Genomic DNA, 12645 nt, shown 5'->3' on the forward strand with positions numbered 1-12645 from the left:
CAGCATGCTTTGAAAGTTATGCATTGGTAGCACCTCACTCCAGTCAAACTGAACCATATCAACTCCTTTCTCTCCCCTCTGTCCTGGAGGGGATTCCTAATCTGTGGCTCTTTCCTTCATTTATGGTGGGACTGTAATAAAGTGAGACAATATTGGAGTGATGTTTTTCAAATTGCTAGTAAAGTTCTTAAAGCTACAATTATCCAAGATCCAACCTTGGCACTTCTTTTTCTTAAAGGGGGTTCCATTGTTCCTAAAACTCAGATGTCTCTCCTATCCAGAATCCTACTTGCAGCAAGGCTTGAAGTAGTCAAAAATTGGAAGGAGGCAGAATATTTATTGATAAAAAAGTGGTTTACCAGACTTTGGCAACTTGCACTAGATGAAAAATTAACTCAAGAACAAAAAAAAGCATGGGGAGAGACATCCTCCCATAAATTTACTCCAATATGATATCCCTTTTTATGTTATGCTATCGAAGTGAGCAGAAGTGAGACCACCCTTATCATTAGCTTCCTTTCGGTGGGATGTGTACCCTGCTTTTTAATTCCATTATTCTGCTTTCTGGTATTATATTTTATATGTAAAGCTTCTGTTACTGAATGTACAGTAGGGCCCCACTCATACAGCGGGTTACGTTCCAGACGGGTTACGTTCATTGAATAGAATGGCGCACAATGCTTGAAAACAGCCATAAAAGCGGAACAAGCGCCATATGAGTGGGGCTTTAGTCTAATTGCATCTAATTGAGACTGCTGCATTAGTGAAGCGCCATAAAGCAGGGCCCTACTGTACTCTTTTTCTATTTTATACAGAGTGACATGTTTATTGTACTTTGATTGTTGTTTTACTTTGTTGTTACATCTACTAGAAATCTCAATAAAACACTATTCACAAAAAAAAATTTTTTTCTTTGGTTGGAGAGTTGCCAGTTTGGAGTTTGGGATTGCCTGCTTTTTTTGTCTGTGTTTTATTTGTTTTGGGGTGCGTAAGTATTTTGCCTGTTGTTGGGGGAGGGGGATTTGAATCTCTAGATTTTCTGGTGTGAAATGAGTATTTTGTGGTGTCCACAAGTTTCTTACATTTCTAAATGTGTCTATGGGCTCAAGCAGGTTGGGAACCTTTGGGGTAGAGATTTCTTAGTGTCACACCCATTTTTTGAGCTACTTTCCAAGAAGAATGGTTTTGAATTTAAATGCAACATATACACACCAGTCAAGATGCAGCCTGCCTGTTGGGTTAAAAAGCACATATTGTTTTGTATCTACATATAAACTTTTACCGTGTTTATTCTTATCTATGTAGCTCTCTCCCATAGTCCTGTACTATCATGCTAGCACTTGAAAAATTACAGTGGTGGGGATGGAAAACAAAACTGCCAATCTGACTAAAGTCAGGATTAACTTGTTTAGGTAAAAGTTTTAACACAATGCAACATCCTAGGTTGTGTGGATCAGAAGTTTTCAAGTATCAGATAAAATATTGCATGAGTAATATCAATCTGAAATTAAAATATCTGGTTGATTTACACCTAATCTCTTTGCTTAGACATAGGGCCCATTGATTTCAGTGGAACTTTTTTTCCAATTAAGTATAGTTAGGAATGTTAGGGTTTCAATCTCTCTCTCTCTCTCTCTCTGTCTCTCTCTCTCTCTCTCTCTCTCTCTCTCTCACACACACACACACACACACACACACACACACACAAAAGAGTGCCATCCCATCCCCCGTTCACAGTTTGGACTCTTTCATAATATCCACCTTGCACCCATGAAACTTTAGGTATCATTTAGTTATTCATTAAGCTCAAGTGCCAATGACCAACTTGCACACATCATGCTATTAACTGCCTGACATTGCCTTTGTGTGGAAGGGGAGGTGGCCAAGTTACGGAAAGCAATCAAAACAGCTGTGAAAATTTATCATATCTGCAGTGTTGAACTGCAAAGTGCAGCAATTTGTGCCTGATCTCTGAACTGTGAAGTCTGCACAAACCTTTGAACCCCTTGCTAAAATTAAGAGACACCGTTGCTAGCCTTGCTGAGCAAGTGCCAGACTAGGTTACCACTGCCCAGTGTTAATATAATGTTTTTTCTAAAAAAATGTTTAACTAGAACAGGGGGCCTTCGAAGGGTATTAAGGTATTTGGAGGAGGGGATCAGAACAAATTACACTCAGGTCAAAGTTTAATTCTGGCTGAAAATTCCCCTGATTTGTTTGAAGGTAATATTCTATCAACTTGCTGCAGTGAGTGGAATGAGACATAAACGTTGAAAATCCTCCTTTCATTGGATTCCACCAGTGTTGCTATATTTAAGCCAACTGTGGAAAGTAGATAGGATTTGCTCCAAACTTTTAAAGTTTAATACATCTATACTTTATCTGTCTATTCAGCACAAGCATGTACTGAGAGTAATATCGGTTCCAAAATACTCGTCGTAATTTTTCTCCCCAATAACACTGGAATTCATCACTTCATCTGCTTTAACATTTAAATGCCACTGTTGTAAATGTGAAGCCATATAAGACAACCACGAAAAACAAGCCATCCCTTGTTTGAACTAATGCCAACTCCACAAGAAGTGGACCTAAGCAATCTCTTTTGTGCACCTGAAACACATCCTTCTGTTTCAGGACTATAGTTCAGGAATATATTGCATATTCTAAGATTGCATATTCTGTTTTCAGTATTTCCAATCTCTCTCTCTCTCTCTCTCTCCCTCTCTCCCTCACACACACACACACACACACACACACACAGACAGACACAGACACACACACACATACACACACACACACTCAACTCACACATACACACAAGAGGAAGATTGAACCTGCAAAAATTAAACATTTCCCTCTTTGATTTAACAAAACATGTGCATAAATAACATAATCCCCCAAAGTCAGCATGTTTTTCCCATGTGAAGTTTCCAGTACACTGCATCTCCTCTTATTACCACCTTCAAAGCCTTTAAAAAAGTAGCATACGACAAAACACTACACAAAATGGTGTGCGAATTACCTTTTAAAGTCCAATCATTATAAATTCATTGTATAAATTAATATGGTGGCATTCTGCTTAAAATTATTTTTACATAATACAGCAACACTTTCGTGCAGAGGAACAGCAATTATTTTTATTGTACAAAGAAAGCCCAAACACTACAGCTTCATTGTTTCAGATCCCAAAGCCAAATTCATCATATCTACCTGAAGAACGACCTACTTCACAAGGTCGGCAAAATCGGATCCAAGAAAAATACAAAGGCAAATTAATCTTGTTTTGCTTGGTTGATTTAAAATAATAGCAATTCTCTGCACGCTCAGTTTTTAAGTCTTAAAACTGTAGAACACATTTTTAATGCTAGGTTTAATTTATACGTTTGACTATGTCAAATTCTACTACAACTATGAAATCTGCATGCATTGATTGAAAGGAAATTTCTTTAAGACAGCCCTACATTATGGTTGCTAAAGCTTACGTTTAGAATTATTTCATTCGGTTCTTAGCACCGACAGTCCAGAGGAGAGCAAGAAACAGTTGTACTTTTAACCTTAGTTATTTAATATAAAATCATACATAAAAGCAAGTTTTCCTCTTACCTTTCTAGTCCTGCAATCGCAACAGGTTAGTTCTACTTGCACCTTTGCTTGAATAACCTTTCCTCCTAGTCACGAGGTCTATGTAACTTGTTATACAGTACACATATCATTTTATTGGTCAATGAGCTTCGGCTATTTAAATTCCACGGCAGTAATTTGCTAAGGGCACTTAGAAAGTGTCTGAATGGGTGGGACACAAAAGGAAAGGAGATGCTGAGACTGCCCCAGTGCAGAGAGGTTATCCTAGCGGTTTAAAAAATTAATTGAAAACCCCCATCTGTAGCTAATGGATTTTTATGAGGCCAGTTTGAAGCTTAAGAGAAAGAATAGGAGACACACACTCTGACATTTTCCATAAGTAGTGGGAATTTAAACAGAAAAAGACTTAACACAGACTCTGAAATTGGCAAAAAGGGAGTGAATCATATACAAACAACTTCTTCCCAGCACAAGGTGTTGTACAAATAGTTTGTGTGACTCAAAACAGATAAGATAAGGCGGAAGGGCAGATTTTGCTTGACAGGAGGGCTTTTTTTGTTTTTATTTTTCAGTGAACTCTATTTTTACACCAGAATTTAGGCTACTTGTCAGGCTACTTTGATTATTAATAAAAACCCAGCAGCAATTCTTCAATTCGAGAGACGCACAGTAAAAAAGAAAAAGACCCCAAGAAATGCAAAATTCCACATGCCCAGGTACCAGGTGTTTGTTATTTCTCTAGTAAATCAACTAGGAAGTTATATATATATATATCCATAGTAAAAAGCAAGGGGGAGGGGTGAAACATGATTCATGACATAAATATGGTTTGTACATAATACTGGGCCCCACATGCACTTAGGTAAAGCAAACACCACACCTTTTCAGGCAGTTAAGAGACAGAGCCAAACTGAAAGGCTCTTTGGTGGTTAAATCTGCCAGTTCAGCAAGCTAAAAACAGCAAGCAGGAGGGAGAAAAGGCTCGTTCCAGGATGTGATAAATTGTCAGAGATTCTGTGTCCTCCTACACAAGGTTAAAAGTGAACACAGTAGAATGACAATTTGACCTCCCTCTACTATGAGGAAGTAACAATTCTTCCCAGAAAGAAATCCACATTGTTTGCCTCTATTTGACTGCAATAGCTAATTATTCAAAAGGCTAACTAACGAACAATATTGTCTCCACGCCAGCGCTTTCTATGAGGATTATCGTATCGGCCTGCTCTGTAGATTTAAAGGTTACAGATAAAGTGTAAATGAAAGAACATGTACTCTTGAAATGTACTGTAATACTACTATGTATTTCATTTTGTTACAGTATATATTTATTCCAAACGTAGGAGAAGTAAAATAGCATAACAATTAACTGAATATAGAACAAGGATAAAGATGTATCTTCCGTGTCTTTAGGGGCATTTCACACTTTATTGCTGGCAGACTGTGCATGGCAAGTATGTATGCCGTGAAACACTGTGAAGTGTGAGAGGAAAAATGCTGGTCTCCAAACTCTATCGATCGTGGCATGTGCCAGAGGCTTGCAATAGTTCCCTGGCATGCTTCCCAAATGTCGGGAGACATGCATGCCCCCTTCAGACTTTATGGTATTTAGCAATGCTAGCACCAGTACACAAGGCAAGGCATTTGCTGTGTCTAATGTGAATAATTCCTTACTGTTGCGCCTATACTCTTAAGAACTGTGTGACTGGTCCTTTTAAATTAATTTTTCAAATTATTCTAAAAGCAATAGCATAGAACTTTTGTGCCCCAGATACACAAAGCTAGAACTGGAGATCTCAGGCCTAGATGTTTAAAAACTTCTAGGTTTTCACCAAAAGAAGTGCAAGATGGCTTAGGAGAAGCAGCTAGGTTATTGTGGTGGGATAAGGAGGAAGATTTCAGTATGATAGCTAATACGCTCAAGTGAAGCTGTTTGCTGTGTGGTCCAAAGTTTCCCCCCTCCAAACCTCATGCTCTTTGTAATTTGTAATTGCATACACTTTTTCTTCCTTCTGGGAGATCTGCCAAGTCTATGTGATAATGTAACACAATGAAGTGGTGATGCATTTGCAAAATACGTGATGACAGTGGGATTTTAAAGATTCTGGTAGAAACTACCAGAAGGCACTGGAGTTAAATTCCACAAATATCCCAAAGCATCATGTTTCTGCAGCTTTCATATTCACCCCCACATAATTTATCTTTACTCTGATCCTAAACACACCAGCTGAGGTTTGCCACTGACTTCAGTCTGATGTAGATTACACCCATTATGGCAGGCAACTATTGAGGACTGAATTCCTTCAGTGGTAATTTGTTGGAGGCCATGTGCCGATGGTGGGAGGAGCCACTGACAGGTCCACCTCTTCTCTCTCTCTTGCCGCCCCTCCTTTTCTCTCTGTCATCTCTCTTTTCCTCCTTGCCCACCGGGATGCAGGGGGTAGGACAGATCACACTTGTCAGAGGTCTGAACTAATAGCTTGCAGAGAGCTTTTAAAATTAGGACAGGGAACGCAGGTTGCCCACTTCTGCATTATGGGAAAGTGTGTGGCCAAAATAATCCAAACGGTATATGAAGAAAAGCTGAATTCTGCAACCTGTATCAATTATGCAAACCATTCAAAATAATCAATAGTATGCAAATATGCTGTATCTGTATACTTTATTGTACTTCACGAGAGGCATGCAAGGAGCTATGCAAGACAATGAAATCCCACCTAGCAACTCACAGAATTCCTTCTGTTTTATGAGATTTCAGCACATATCAATTTTCCTTGAAACTAGCTTCAGAGCCATAAGGACAAACTGTTTGTTTTCAAAGGCAAGATTCTAAGTTGCATGCTCAGTGCCACATTCTGCACTTTTGGTGTTTGCTCACAGTACCTCCCCCAGCCCCAATACTATTCTTAGAATTCAAAAGGAATCTGAAAATTCTACCACCAATTTTAGGAACAGGTTTCTACAAAAAACAGTAACATAAAAACATATCCCACTCAGTAACTTGTTTTTATGAAAAACACATCAGCCTTTTAAAATCACATTTCATACAAATATAGCATATATATCACGTTCTGATGAGATTATCTGAAGAGTTATCTTCATCCTCTGGAGTTTTATGGCTATAAGTGGAGCTTTTTTCCCTTCTAAGATAACCTCTCTGATTTTGTGGTTATATTTGCCAAGCTTTTAAATATGACACCTCTGTGTGTGTGTGTGTGTAAATTCAGTTTAAAACTGAATATTCTTTCTCTTTTCAGAATAATTAAAATGAGCTTATTATGCAGCTAAGGCATCCATCTCAGGCTGAGTACACATCATACACTGAAAGCACATTGTTCCTCCCAAAGAATCCTGGGAACTGTAGCTTACCCCTCACAGAGCTTCAATACTCAGCACCCATAAGAAACAACAGGACTCAAATATTTGAAGATCACTTTCTTAGGCTTAGGTGAGATTCAGCTCTCTTTTCACTTAAATATATATAAAGTAAAGAACTAGAGTACCTACTGACAAACTGGAAATCCTTTCACATCATTAATAATTCACATTTGGAGAAGTATTTAGTTTGCTAATAAAAAACCAAGCAAATGAAAGTGGAAGACTGGCACTAAGACTGGCACAACACCCGCTTCTCGACTGTTCTCTCAGAAGTCAAATGAGGCTTGTCGCCTTCAAAACTACTTAGAGGATCACCGAGCCATCCTAAGACTTCAAAAGGCAAAGTAAACAGCAGCCACTTTTGATATGCCAAAGGGAAATGAGACTAGAAGGCAGCATTGTACGGAATCAGGGATAGCACAAACACATATTTTGCAGGAGGTCAATCCAACACAAACATATAATTTTATATCTACTGTAGTCTACACGCAAGTACTAATCTAGAGGCAAAAGGACCATTATTAGAATATTCCAGAGGAGCAGCAGCATTTGCAGTTGATAAGGCCAGCTAGGATGCTCTTCGTTTGGTAGTATATTATCTCTTCAGCCTGAGAGGAAAGCACTACACATTTGGCTGGCAACTACACCATCTGTGCTATGTGTGCTTTGTAGTCTGCACTTTCTACTACTTGCCTATCCCTTTGGGTCAGTCTCATTTTTTTTTGTTCCGTTTATGGAAGCTTCCTGCCAAGCAAATACCATGTGTGGAGCCATCAATCCAAACTGAGACTGCAACAAGAAGCAAAGAGTTAAAGCCCCCCTACACGCCAAGCTAGATTTCTGATCAGTAATCAGCTCCCCTGTGTTGACTATTTGTGAAAGAAAAATTCTGCATTTAAGCGCAAACCAAATGATTAACGTAACTTGTAGTTTGGCCCTCTTTGCTTAACAGGCTCAGGATTGTATGCAGAACATTTCTCAAAAAGTACAGAGACCACTTATTTTTGGCTCAGGCACGTATTGCTTTAGCAGCTTCACTGCTTGCTGAAATATCAGTGTGCTGTCCGCTACTTAGGTAAGTATTTGGATTAAAAGTGGAAACTTTTCTTGCAGGTAAACAAAACATCAAGTGGATTTTGGCTCATAAAATATATTTATGGTAAATCTATCATTTATTAATCATGCAGTTTATCATAAATTATTTTGCAGTCTACACAATTTTGCTACCCAGAATTACTCTTTGGATATTACTAAGAAGCAACATCAGCCAACAGTTGATGTTTCTTGCACTGTTGGCTGATGGCACTGATTGCATCTATGCCCCAAGTCACTTTGCTTGTTGTAGTTTAGAGATGTGTATCCACTGAACATCACATCTCATCAAAAGAACACATGGAAGTATAATGCAAGAACGACAGTATTAAGAGAATGTCAGTTAAGTGGAGTGTCACCACCAGAATCAATAAATGTTTGTAATATCTTTCTCCCTCTCTGAGCTAGCTATCTGTACCATCATTCACATACACCAATCAAAACACAATATAGATACTCTTTAAAAAGTTGCCCCGATACACAGCCTTGAAAGGCTGAAAACAAATGTTTCATAATCTTAGGTATCATATCACACGATTAGGTAATGAGGTGCCTAGGATATTTCCAGCCTTGTGCCTAGAATTATTTATATTGAAGCATATGCATTTCTTAGTAAGTATAAGCACAATTTATATTCTAAGGAAGGAGTAAGAAGAAAGAGCCTCCTAATGAGATCAGAATGAAATATCAGATGCTTACAAGGTCATGTTCTCATTTCTGCAGTTTGTCAGCTGACTGATCAGCTGACAAATAACTTACTAAATCATGAGGAACACTGATCTTAGTGGAGGAGAACCTCTTGCTAATCTTCTCAGGACCTTTGAGGTCACCTCTTGCTTAACATTTAGCTGACAAAATACACAGAGGCTTAGAGAATGTATCAGAAGGAGGTGCATTAAACAGATTGTGTGGTACAGTTTCTCAGCTTTCCTAGCAGGGCTTCTGTGCCTTTTAACAGCTGTGTGAATGACAGAAATTCAGCAAGGGTGGGTTTTTCCTACATGTAGATGCAGTAATGGGGAAAAGCTCCACCAGTTGAATTCCTGTAATTTTTTCAGTTGAAGAGACGTGCCACAATTATATTAAGTTGCATTTACTCAGTAAAGACAGAGTGATTTTGATAAGACCAACTAACACAAATCTCTCTGCTTCCCACAATGAAGGCCATAAAATGTAACCAAGGGTCCCCAAAGAGCTCAGACAGATGCCCTTTTTAGATGTTCTAATAACACATATGAGAGATCATGGCACCAGGCTCTGACCTGATCAATGTGTTCATTATTACATTTGCATATGCAAGTATCCAAGAATCCTGGAAAATCAGGAGTTATAGCTATATACGCTAAGCAATCTCTAGAAACATTATAATTAATGTGTATGGATCGAGTCTGCTGTTATGATTTTGCTGAGTCCCCATGTGCATTCATTAGAACAGGGCCCCCAATCTTTTTGAGTCTCAAGACACATTTGGAAATCTAAGAAATTGTTGTAGACACCACAAAAATACCCATTTCATAGAACAAAATCTGGCAATACCCAGAACCCCCTCAACAACGGGCAAAACACTCCAAAACAAATAAAACAGATGGAAAGGCAAGCAAAACTCTTCTGAAACCAGGAAACCCCCCAAACAACCAAAATACTCCCCCAAGTTTTAATTAAAATATTTTTTTAAATTGGAGGGCATCACGAGAAATGTCTGAGGATGTCATCGTGCCCATGGGAACTGAGTTGGGGACCCCAATGTTAGAACATCTGAAGGGGCCTACTGTCATACCCAGCACTGCAATTCTTAACAGTACATCCCTACAACAATGTACACCTTCCTTGCAGCATCTGCAGGAGTCAGCATTGAAGCTTTTCTACCTGACAGTGACAGTCCTGGGGGTGAACTCATTACATATGTTATCAGAGCTTGGAAAAGTAACTTTTCCAAGCTCTGGACTTATGGCGGCCAACTGGGGCCTCTTCGACATATATGAATTTTCAGCACCAGCCAGACTACATATGAAGGTAGACTTTGATCCTCTCAATGGAACAAGCAAATTCAGTCAAGTTTCACCTCTCACTCTACTACTTCATCGCTGATTCAATTGGCAAAGAGAGGCTAGAGATCCCACAGCAATAGCTCTGGGAGGGGAAAGTGCAAGGTTCACCTAGAACACTAAGGAAATGGAGGAGATACACGAAATGGTGCTAGTGTTAAAGGATGAGCACAAGAAAAGAGCTTCCACTTGCCTAGGGGAACAGGAAAGACAGGTGAACAAGCCTAGCAGTGGAAAGAGATACATACAAGTTTTAGAGCAGAAAACTCAAATATCAATGGGAGAGACAATGTTCACACATTTTTATATCCTTAGAATGAGCCCATCTACAAAAATGTGTACACTTGCACTGAAACTGAAGTGACTGAACAAAGTAGCCCTGTGGAGGGCATCAGGGTAAGGATAAATGGAGACAGATATAAACACAGCATTGCAGTTGGAGTCTCCTACAGACTGCCATTCCAAGGAGAGGATCACTGCTCTGTTTCTTGAGGAAGGGCCGTAGCTCAGTGGTAAAGCATCTGCTTTGCATGCAGAAGATCCCAGGTTCAGTCCCCAACATCTCCAGGTAGGGCTAGGAAAAATCCCCTGCCTGAAACCCTGGAGAGCCACTATAAGTCATGGTAGACACTACTGAGCTAGATAGATCAAGTGTAAGGCAGCTTCCTTTGCGCCTGTGCCAGATGTTTCAGGGAAGTAAGAATTAGGAGTAATGGGACTCCATCTATCGTGATACAGTATCTACTTAGGGTGGCCATTTATACATTGCTCAAGGAGAGAATATGCACCAAAAAAAAGTATAAAAAAGGAACCATATAATCCTCCTGTGCTAATGTATATGTATATATGCAATCTGAAAGATAATTTCTAGAATTTAAGTTTCACAGGAGGCAAGAGAATTATTTTCCCATCAGAATCAGCCTGGGAAAATTCTTTAGTTTGCACCCCAAGATTAGTTCTTATTTATTTACTTTGCCCCCAATTAATTTACCACCCACACCCAGATCATGCTCACAAATCATTTCTTTCTCCATACACATTTCTCTGGAAAGGAAACAGAAACAAAGTCATTTCCTTCCCTATGGGTGGGCATTAAGGCTTCAATCTGTGCAGTGCCAATGTGCCAGCAACAGCTCAGCTGTTGGATACTTTTCTGTGCAGCCCTACCTGGCTGTCCAGTAGGAAAAAGAACACTTGCCCACCACATATGTACTGGGAGACAAGCTCTTCTCATCTTCTTCTCACCCAGCATACCAAGAGCAACAAAATGGGCTTTTTAGATATGTTTGAAGTGAATCTGCCTAGAAGAATGGGCCAAAATCCTTCCGACACTGTGGCAAAGCTGGTGCATTCCGACCCCAAAAGATTTAAAGCTGTTATTGTAGCAAAAGGTGGCTCTACCAAATATTAATGTGTGGGGGTTGAATACTTATGCAAGCAACATGTTTTGGTTTTTTATGTTTCTTACAAACATTTCCCAAGATAAAACCAATGTCACCTTGCAATACAGGCTGGCCCCACTTTACGGTGCTTCACCTTTCGGCGTTCCACTAATGTGGCAACTTTCAATTAGGGAAAGTCCCCGCTTAAGGCGCTTGTTCCGCTTTTACGGCAGTTTTTGCTCGTTGCGCGCCATTTTTGCATCATTTTCGCGCAATGCACACGATTATCGTCAATGGGTTCCGCTTTCCGGCGGTTTCCACTTTTCGGCAGCAGTCCAGAACAGACCTGCCATATAAGCGTGAGCTACCTGTAACTGATTTTAAGTTTCAGTGCTGCAAAATAAAATATCATACAGAACGAAATTACAATGTATGTACCATTTGTAATTCAGTAATATGAGAGCATTGGTCAGGGGGTCTGATTACTTTTGCAAGGCACTGTAGGTACCAGTGTGATATACAGCAATTTGGGAATGGCCAGTTTGTATCAGAAAAATGGTGCAGGGAATTAACATCTCATGGGCCCTGCAGCTGCAATTAACACTTTCTTTAAAATGGAAAATATTCTGTTCCTGGGCTCCTTTTATCACATCTACTTTGATCCCCAAACAGCACTCTGGAAACAAAAATGCAACTTAATGAAGAGACGGTTCTAGATGAAATCAAGTGAATAAACTATGCCAATACATTGCTGGGTGAAGGCAAAACACACAACCTCTGCCGCCTCCCGCCAAGCCATAACTTGCCCCAACTAGCCATTTTGATGGGGCAAAACCCATATTTCAGTAACGGAACACTCTGCATGCATAACGTCACCAATTCAATTCCTCTCTAAAAACATTTCTTGTGTAACTGGACTGGAGAAGACCTCTGCCTGAGATGTTGGGGAATCAGTCTGCACAGAAGACCTATCTATCCAAGTGTTTACTGCGTGGCCCTGTAAAATGTAGCTTCATCTCTTTTTAGAGATATTAAGTCTGAATAAGGCAGTCAACCTAAAATCTTGTCACAGAGCCCCCCCCCCCAGGCAGTTGTTAGTCATCCATGCTCCCCCATTCAGTTGCATTACTGGTTCTGTTATAGTGCAGGCTCATACACACTTGTAATCC

The 12645-nt window shown here is 39.7% G+C and overlaps 1 protein-coding gene across 15 annotated transcripts in view; it reads right to left on the bottom strand.

Moving 5' to 3' along the window:
* Positions 1–12645, bottom strand: part of RBM47 (RNA binding motif protein 47) — a 93449-nt gene that overhangs the window by 26910 nt on the left and 53894 nt on the right. Inside the window, exon 1 of one of the 15 annotated variants that reach the window (XM_061584087.1) lies at positions 3604–3661. The exons of the other annotated variants lie outside the window; for them this stretch is intronic. The gene's annotated coding sequence lies outside the window, so the exon portion shown is untranslated. Of the gene's footprint in view, positions 1–3603; positions 3662–12645 lie in introns of those variants that run through there. 15 annotated transcript variants of the gene reach the window in all.

Source organism: Rhineura floridana, chromosome 9, assembly GCF_030035675.1.
Source record: "Rhineura floridana isolate rRhiFlo1 chromosome 9, rRhiFlo1.hap2, whole genome shotgun sequence".
In the NCBI taxonomy this organism is placed as follows: Eukaryota; Metazoa; Chordata; class Lepidosauria; order Squamata; family Rhineuridae; genus Rhineura; species Rhineura floridana.